Here is a 9,034-nt window from a genome sequence, read left to right on the forward strand (position 1 = left end):
CAAAAGCCGGAGGCATTTAAGACCACATAGGCAGCACAAATAAGAATATCTGGCCAGAAGCAACTCTATACCCATATGTATATATTTAAACGGCCAGGGTCAGGTCAGTCACATTCCTTTACTCACATTTGAGGTTTGGGCTATCCATATATAGTAGGAATGCAGAAAGGGTATCTTTAGTTGAAAATACATGTTGGATTTGTTAGCTATATTATAAAGTCTGCCCTTTCTACCAGCCCTGAAGTAGAATGTCACACACACACACACACACACACACACACACACACACACACACACACACCAATCTGTGGGAAATACAGTTGCAGTAACTTATACCTATCATTAAACCACATCCATGTAACTTGGGGCTCGTGGAGTTAGGAAAAGGGCCCTCTTTCTAGCTGGCTGGCAGTTGTAGGTCCCAAGCCTCAGTAAACTGAGAGATAGAGCAGAGTGATTTGCCAAGACTACCTTGTGACTCGGGCAAATCCCAGAATAGAAATGGGAGACTCTGTTTTGATCTTGCCACAATAATGTAGGGAGGGGAAAATAACACTACCAAATGCATTTATAGACTTTATCATAGTAGAAAGCTGATGCAATTCTAACAAATTAGAAGTGAGTGGACTCAGGTATTTTAAAAGAAAAAGGTTTATTTTTATTTGTGTGTCTATCTGTGTCTGCACTCAGAGGCCACAGAAAAGTTCCAGGTCCTCTAGAACAGAGGTTACAGGCAGTTGTGGGCTATGGCATGTGGCTGATGTGGGCACTGGAAACTCAACTCAGGTCCTCTGGAAGAGCAGCAAGTACTCCTGACCTCTGAACCATCTCTCCAACTCGCCTGGGGTGCTTTTAAAAAACACATCGGGGCTGAGAAATGACTCAGTAGTTAGGATCACTTGTTCTTGCAGAAGACCCAGGTTTAGTTACCAGCACTTAGCTCAAAACTGTGTCCAGTTCAAGAGGATCCAGTGCCCTCTTCTGACCTGCTTAGGTACCAGACATTCACCTGCTGCACATCATACATGCTGGCAAAACACTCATACAAATAAATGCCCCCCAAAGAATTTGCATGTTTGTGTGTGTGTGGGTGGTATCTCATGAGCATGTGGTATGTGCCCATGTGTGTAAATATGGAAACCAGAGCAGGATGTCCAGTGTCTCACTGCCCTGAAACAGGGTTTCTCTGTGGCTTTGGAGGCTGTCCTGGAACCAGCTCTTGTAGACCAGGCTGGTCTCGAACTCACAGAGATCCGCCTACCTCTGCCTCCGAGTGCTGGGATTAAAGGCATGTGCCAGCACCGCCCAGCTGAAACAGGGTTTCTTGCTGAACCAAAGAAGGACATTTAAGCTAGGCTGGCTGGGCAGTGATCTCCTGACAACACACCGAAGTTCTGGGGATCCTTCTTTCTATGTTCTCCAGCACTAGGTTATAAGGCACATAGAGCCATGCCTGAATCCTCAGTGCAGAGCCATGTCCTCTTAACATCTCATTTGAAAGTGTGTTTGACCCTAGCACAACACAAACCAGCTCTGGAAGTGGAGGTAGGATAAACAGAAGTTCAAGGTCACCCTTGGGTGTGTACATAGGGAGTTTGAGGCTAGCCTGGACTACATGAGAGCCAGACTTAAACTTTAAAAAGAAGTTTGCTAAACATTTTTGTTAGTTTTACAAATACTTATTTTTGAAAATTTAATAGATGCTGTGTGGTAGCAGTGCACGCCTTTAGTTCCAGAGACAGAAGAGGATCTCTTTGAATTGGAGGCCAGCCTGGTCTACAGAGTGAGTTCCAGGACAGTCGGGAATACACAGAGAAGCCCTTGTCTTTAAAAAGAAAGAGGGGTGGGAGGGAGAAGGGAAAGGAGGGGGAAGGAAAGGGAAGGAAAGGAAAAGGAAAAGGACACCTACTGGATACTAGGTGGTATTTTTAGATACTGGGCTTCTTTTTGTGAACAAAATACTTGAAATCTGTACCCTCATGGAGTTTAAATTCTAGTTGGATGAGACCTATTTGAAAGATCAGGATTGTTACAGAAAAGAAAGTGATACAGAGTAAGAGACAGATTAATGGAGTGTGTTTCACTAAAGAATGTATACAAACTGGGTTATACAAACTGGGTGGTGGCATACACCTATAATCCCAGTACTCAGGAGGCAGAGGCAGGCAGATCTCAGTTGAGTTAGAGGCCAGCCTAGTCTGCAGAGCATATTCCAGGACAGCTAGGGCTACACAGAGAAACCCTGTCTCAGGGGAAAAAAACCAAAAACAAAAACAAAAAAGAATGTATACAAGCTTTGTGCTTTAGTTTATACCTGTAACTCAGAGTCTTAGGACTGTGAGGCAAGAGCATTGCTTACAATTCTAGTTGGTAGCATGAACCTGAAGGAGTGGGGCCTAAAAACAAAGCAAACTAAAGTCTCATGCAGTAGCCAACTTTATTCAGATCACCAGAAAATTTATACTCTAAGTGTTAAGAAAAGTCCCCCCCCAAAAAAGTGTACAATCAAAGAACAAGCCACACATGACAATAAAAAACAAAAACATGTTTTTCCATAGAGGTACATCTCTCTCCTACACCTGGGAGGAGCACAAAAAAAAATGCATTCCAAGAACAATTCTATGTTTTAAAGAAAATGAAGTCACAGGACTCTTGTTTTCTCACAGGCACTCAAAATTGTCACACAACTCCATTCTTGGACTGTGTTCTGACAGAGGATCATAAGTTTGAGACCAACCTAGGCCAATCCAAACAGTTTAGTGACAGCTTGTCTTAAAAACAAAAATGTGGCCAGGCTCATGCCTTTAATCACAGCACTTGGGAGGCAGAGGCAGGCAGATCTCAGTTGAGTTAGAGGCCAGCCTAGTCTGCAGAGCATATTCCAGGACAGCTAGGGCTACACAGAGAAACCCTGTCTCAGGGGAAAAAAACCAAAAACAAAAACAAAAAAGAATGTATACAAGCTTTGTGCTTTAGTTTATACCTGTAACTCAGAGTCTTAGGACTGTGAGGCAAGAGCATTGCTTACAATTCTAGTTGGTAGCATGAACCTGAAGGAGTGGGGCCTAAAAACAAAGCAAACTAAAGTCTCATGCAGTAGCCAACTTTATTCAGATCACCAGAAAATTTATACTCTAAGTGTTAAGAAAAGTCCCCCCCCAAAAAAGTGTACAATCAAAGAACAAGCCACACATGACAATAAAAAACAAAAACATGTTTTTCCATAGAGGTACATCTCTCTCCTACACCTGGGAGGAGCACAAAAAAAAATGCATTCCAAGAACAATTCTATGTTTTAAAGAAAATGAAGTCACAGGACTCTTGTTTTCTCACAGGCACTCAAAATTGTCACACAACTCCATTCTTGGACTGTGTTCTGACAGAGGATCATAAGTTTGAGACCAACCTAGGCCAATCCAAACAGTTTAGTGACAGCTTGTCTTAAAAACAAAAATGTGGCCAGGCTCATGCCTTTAATCACAGCACTTGGGAGGCAGAGGCAGGCAGATCTCAGTGAGTTCAAGGCCAGCCTGCTGTACAGGTCGAGTTCCAGAACAGCCAAAGATACAGAGAAACCCTGTCTCAAAAAACAAAATAAGATAAAAAATAAAAATTTGGTGCCCATAGAAAAGCATTTGACAACATGCTTGGTGGAAGTGTGGTTTTTAATCTCAGAGTAGCAAAGGTTCTTTGAGGTTGCTCCCTCAACATCTAATCTAATAATGTTCCTCCTTTGACCCTGAATGGTGCTTCTGCTGGTCTATTTCCTCCCTGAAACCAGTATAGAGACAGGCTTGTACAAGCCAGTCAGCACCTACATCCTTTTCAGAGTGTCCACCATGCCCATGTGTAGATGCCAGTATTTCACCATCTGAAACTCCGGGAGATCTGTCACCCTCTTCAGTCTTCCATGGGCATCAGGACTCACATGCACATACTCATTAGACACACACATAACATAATGAAAATGAATTTTAAAAACCACACAATAGGATTGGAGAGATGGCTCAGATGTTAAGAGCATTAGCTGCTCTTCCAGAGGTCCTGAGTTCAATTCTCAGCAACCACATGGTGGCTTACAACCATCTGTAATGAGATCTGGTGCCCTTTTCTGGAGTGCAGGCATACATGCAGACAGAACATTGTATACATAATAAATAAAATTTTTATTTAAAAAAAAACTAACATATATACAAAATGTGGATGAAGATCACACAAACCAAGCATTCATTGCTCATTATTTAATGCAATAAACATCTTTACAAAAGAAAAAAAGAAAAAAAAAACCTAACAGTATGACATCAGGTATGTAACTTAGTGGTAGAGTGATTACCTAGCCTGTATAGGGCCCTGGGTTCCATCCCCAAGAATGGAAAAAAAAAAACCCAAAAGTATATATTAAGCATATATAAAATGGAAGTCCATTCTTTTCAAAGAAATAGCCTTGGGGTTTGTATATTTTGACTAAAATATTATTTCCTTAATAAGCTTCACAAAACTATTGCCTACACTTTGTTTTGTTTTCTGAGACAGGGTTTCTCTGTGTAGCCCTGGCTGCCCCGGAACTCACTCTGTAGGCCAGGCTGGCTTTGAACTGAGAGAACTTGCCTCTGCCTCCCAAAGGAGTGCACCACTATGCCTAGCATAGCCTGTACACTTTGCATATTCCAAATTATTTTTATCACAATCTCAAGGGCTACTTTGATAGCACACCATGTGAATGGACTAGCTGGAGTCATCCTATTACAGTTTTACTGACACCTTGGCCTGCTTTTGCTAATTAAAAAAAAAACTTAAGCCGGGCATTGGTGGCACATGCCTTTAATCCCAGCACTTTGGGAGGCAGAGGCAGGTGAATCTCTGTGAGTTCGAGGCCAGCCTGGTCTCTAGAGCGAGTGCCAGGATAGGCTCCAAAGCTGCACAGAGAAACCCTGTCTCAAAAAATCAAAAAAAAAAAAAAAAAAAAAAAAACTTAAGGTAAAAAGCTTTATGCCTTTCTTATTGCAGGGCCACTAGTAGTATATTTGGTTATCAGACTGAACTGGTACTTCTTGGGAAGTGCTCTGGAGGCTACTTCTTGACATTACAATATGGTTTTGTCTCTGGGTTGGCACTCGTTTAATACAAAGCCAGGAGTCTATTCTTGGAAGTCTTTGATAAAAATTTACTGTGTTGTCTTCAGGGGACAAACAATCTAAAATATTTGACTAATATGATATCATAGTATTATGACAGTAATATTTTCTGAAGGAATTGGAAATCTGGAATAACAAGATATAAAATAGCCTTAATGCACCAACACATGAAGAAAAATTCAAATGTGCATGATGAGAAAAAAAGCAAAACATCAGGAATGATGACAGATATATCTGTGAACTAAACCTGGTCTCCTTAAGCTAAGTATCAAACCTATTAGGATGTTCATTTAAAGGGCTGAGAAACCCTTTATGTTGCTTATTTACTTATAGACAGGGTCTCAGGCTGACCTTGAACTATTGAGCCTCCCGTTTCCACCTCTCAACTACTGAATGACAGGCATGTGCCACCACACCTAGCTACAAATCTTTTATTATAGGGGAAATAAAACCAAATTGTGCTAATAAATTAGTTCAGGGAGAAAAATAGACGACTAAGCTGAAAAAATATAACCTCTCACATGTTTTCTAGACAGTGCTGCTTTTAAGACACAGCACTGAATACAGTTATACAAAATGCATCAGTTAGAGAGGACAGCATTTGGGAGTATGTGTTGGGTTCTGAGACAAGATATACAGCTCTGGCTGTCCTGGAATGCATGTTGACCAGGCCGGCTTTGAACTCAACAGGGATCTGCTTGCCTCTGCTTCCAAAGTGCTGGAGTTAAAGGTGTGAGTCCCACACCTGTTGATAGCAATTTTTGAAAAAGAAAAATTAAGATCCAGCAACAAGTTTTGGCACTGCCAGAACTCTGTCTGTTAGTACTGAGCTTCCTCTTCAGTCCCCACCCCAAATCTTTCATTAATGTTTGAAATGAAGGAAAAGAGTACTGTGTAAGGAAATGGAGTCAAGTCAGCCTTTGTAGAACAGAACTTTTAAAGGGAAAGTAATAAAACAGCTAAGAAGTCTTGTTGATCACAAGTTAACTTTCAGAAATAGAACATCCCACAGTGGAATTGAGAAGACACAGAATTCAGGATCATTACATCACTGATTTTAAGAAATAAAGAGACCAGTAAGTTCCCAAATAAAAGTGGGGTTTGGTTTAGAGGCCAGATTCATAAAATACAGCTTTTACCTGAGTCTTTAATTCCAGCACTCAGAGGCAGAGGCAGGCAGATCCCTAAGTTTGAGGCCAGCCTAGTTTACAGAGTAAGTTCCAGGACAGCCAAGGCTATACAGAGAAACCCTGTCTTGAAAAACAAAATAAGAAAAAAGAAAAGAAAGTAAGGAGGGATGAAAGAAAGAAAAAAATCACATAGCTTTCCCATTTATGAACACATACTCTTCGGGGTCATAGGGAGAAGACCAGAGACTGTAAACTTAGCTGTTCAACATGAGATAGTTGGTAAGTATAGACTGTAGATATTTAGATTTTATTTGAGACAGGGTTTCTCTGTGTAGCTTTGGAGCCTATCCTGGAACTCCCTCTGTAGTCAGGGTTGGCCTCGAACTCACAGAGATCCACTTGCCTCTGCCTTCTGAGTGCTGGGATTTAAGGTGTACACCATTACTGCCCAGCTAGATTTTATTATTTTTAAATCATGTGTATGTGTGTTTTTGGGGGGAAGAGTTTGCTCATGAGTACAGCACCAGAAGATGATGTCAGATCCTCTGAAGCTAGAGTTACAGGTGATCATGAGCTGATGATATAGGTGCTAAGAACTGAACTCAGGTCCTCTACAAAAGCGGCACATATTCTTAACTGCTGAGCCATCTCTCTAGCACCTAAGTATTTAAGATAAATAAATTTAGTAATAATTACGCTATTCTTGGAAAAAGTGCTAAAACTTCCAATCTTAGTAAACTAGAGGTCTGTTTAAAATTTGCTAGCTGGAGAGATGGCTCATAAGTTAAAAGCAATGACTGCTTTGTAACTAGTCTTGTGGAATCCAAAACCTTCTTCTGGTCTCTCTTGCACAAGGCACTCACATAGTATATAGACATATGCAGAAAAACATCCATACACATAAAGTAATATAAAACAAAATTTGCTGAAACCTAGCATGAGCATAGCACTGACTTACATAGAAATATATCAAATACTTTATGAGCATCAACTTTGAAAAGATTCTGCATTTTACTTATTGTGATGGTGTTAAAAACAGGTACAGCTGAGTGGAGGGATGCACACCTTTAATCCCAGCATTTGGGAGGCAGAGGCAGATGAATCTCTGTGAATTCAAGGCCAGCCTGGTCTACATAGTGAGTTCCAAGATAGCTGGGGTGATATAGAGAGAGAACCTATACCAACAACAGTTTGGGATAACAGCAAGGTAGCCCAGAAGACTGAATGAAAATTAGGACATGGCCACTCCTAGTTATGGTTGAGGAGAAGGTTTTATTGTAGATATGAGGGAAAGTACAACCAAAAGCATCTGAAGGGTCCAGACTGAACAGAGGAACATGAGGAGGGACAAACAAAGGACCTGTTTACATATAGGAAACTACTGGAATCTAGGCACAGTAGTAAATGCCTGTAATTATAGCACTAAGTCTGGGGCAAGAGGATCCCTGGGTTTGAGGCTGTCTTGGGCAACATAATGAGATGCATTCAAAAACAAAACCAAAGAGAGGGGAAGCAGGGGAGCAAGGGGAAGAATGAGAGAAACTGGCAAGGTGGCTTAGTGGATAAGAATTCTGGAAACTTCTTTCGAAGGGTGGTTGGTTCTCACGTCTGCGGATGACGCCTCGGTTTTCCTTAACCATTCGTTGTTCAATCAATAAAGTCCACTGAACCCTGAAGAAAAAAAAAAAAAGAATTCTGGAAACTTGAGTATCTGAGTTAGAGTCCCAGCATGAAGCCAGAGGAGGACATTGGGTGTCTTCCTCTTTCCCAGTCTAGCAGCTCTAATTTCCCTTAGTATTTGGCAGCAGTAAGTGCAACCTCTTGTGATGGTCCTCACACAGCCTTACAGCTCTGATCCTGGGGTCTGAGGCTTCCTGGAATTCTAGTGACTAAAGCCTACAGGTGTTTCCCTGGCCCTCTCTTCATTCGGGTCCTCTTGAATTCTGAGCAGGCATGCTATTGTTAATCTCCAGCCCCTTCTTTTTCACTTTCTTGATAGTCCTTCTATGTACAAAACTTTTATTTATTTTTATTTTTTAAGATTTTATTTATTTATTATGTATACAGTCTTGTGCCTGCAGGCCAGAAGAGGGCACGAGATCTCATAACAGATGGTTGTGAGTCACCATGTGGTGGCTGGGAATTGCACTCAGGATCTCTGGAAGAGCAGTCAGTGCTCTTAACCGCTGAGCCATCTCTCCAGCCCATACAAAAGTTTTAAATCTTACTGCACTTCAGTGCTGTTTTAAGTGATCTTAATACTTGTGGGAAACTCCACAGATCTATTTATTTTTGGACTCTTAGTTTTATTCATTGAGGCATACACCTCCTCTATCACAGTACCATACAATTTTATGTAGCTTTGTAAATGTTCTTCTTTATTAACCCCCACTCTTTTAATTTTTTTTGTTATTTTTTAATGACTCTCACTGTGTCACTCAGGCTGGCCTCAAACTTCCAATCCTAGGCTCCAAAGAATCCTCCTGCCTCAGCTTTCAAAACAGTGAGCCGCTGTATCTGGCTCACTTTTATTATTCTAAATATGCTTGTGATTTTAGCACATTGTATACAGTGATCAGTGTTTTATGTTTTCCTTTTCACTTTTCTGAGCTCATTAACTCCTTTGTGGATAGCTCAAATAGTCAGCATTGTTGCCTAACTGCTATGGTTGGCTTACTGCTTCATCTGTTGGCTTTTAGTATATGAGAAGGCCAGGTCCCCATGTTAGGTGGTCTGTACACACACACTCCTTAGCTATTGTTTCCCCCT

Source organism: Cricetulus griseus (genome assembly GCF_003668045.3).
Source record: "Cricetulus griseus strain 17A/GY chromosome 1 unlocalized genomic scaffold, alternate assembly CriGri-PICRH-1.0 chr1_1, whole genome shotgun sequence".
Lineage (NCBI taxonomy): Eukaryota > Metazoa > Chordata > Mammalia > Rodentia > Cricetidae > Cricetulus > Cricetulus griseus.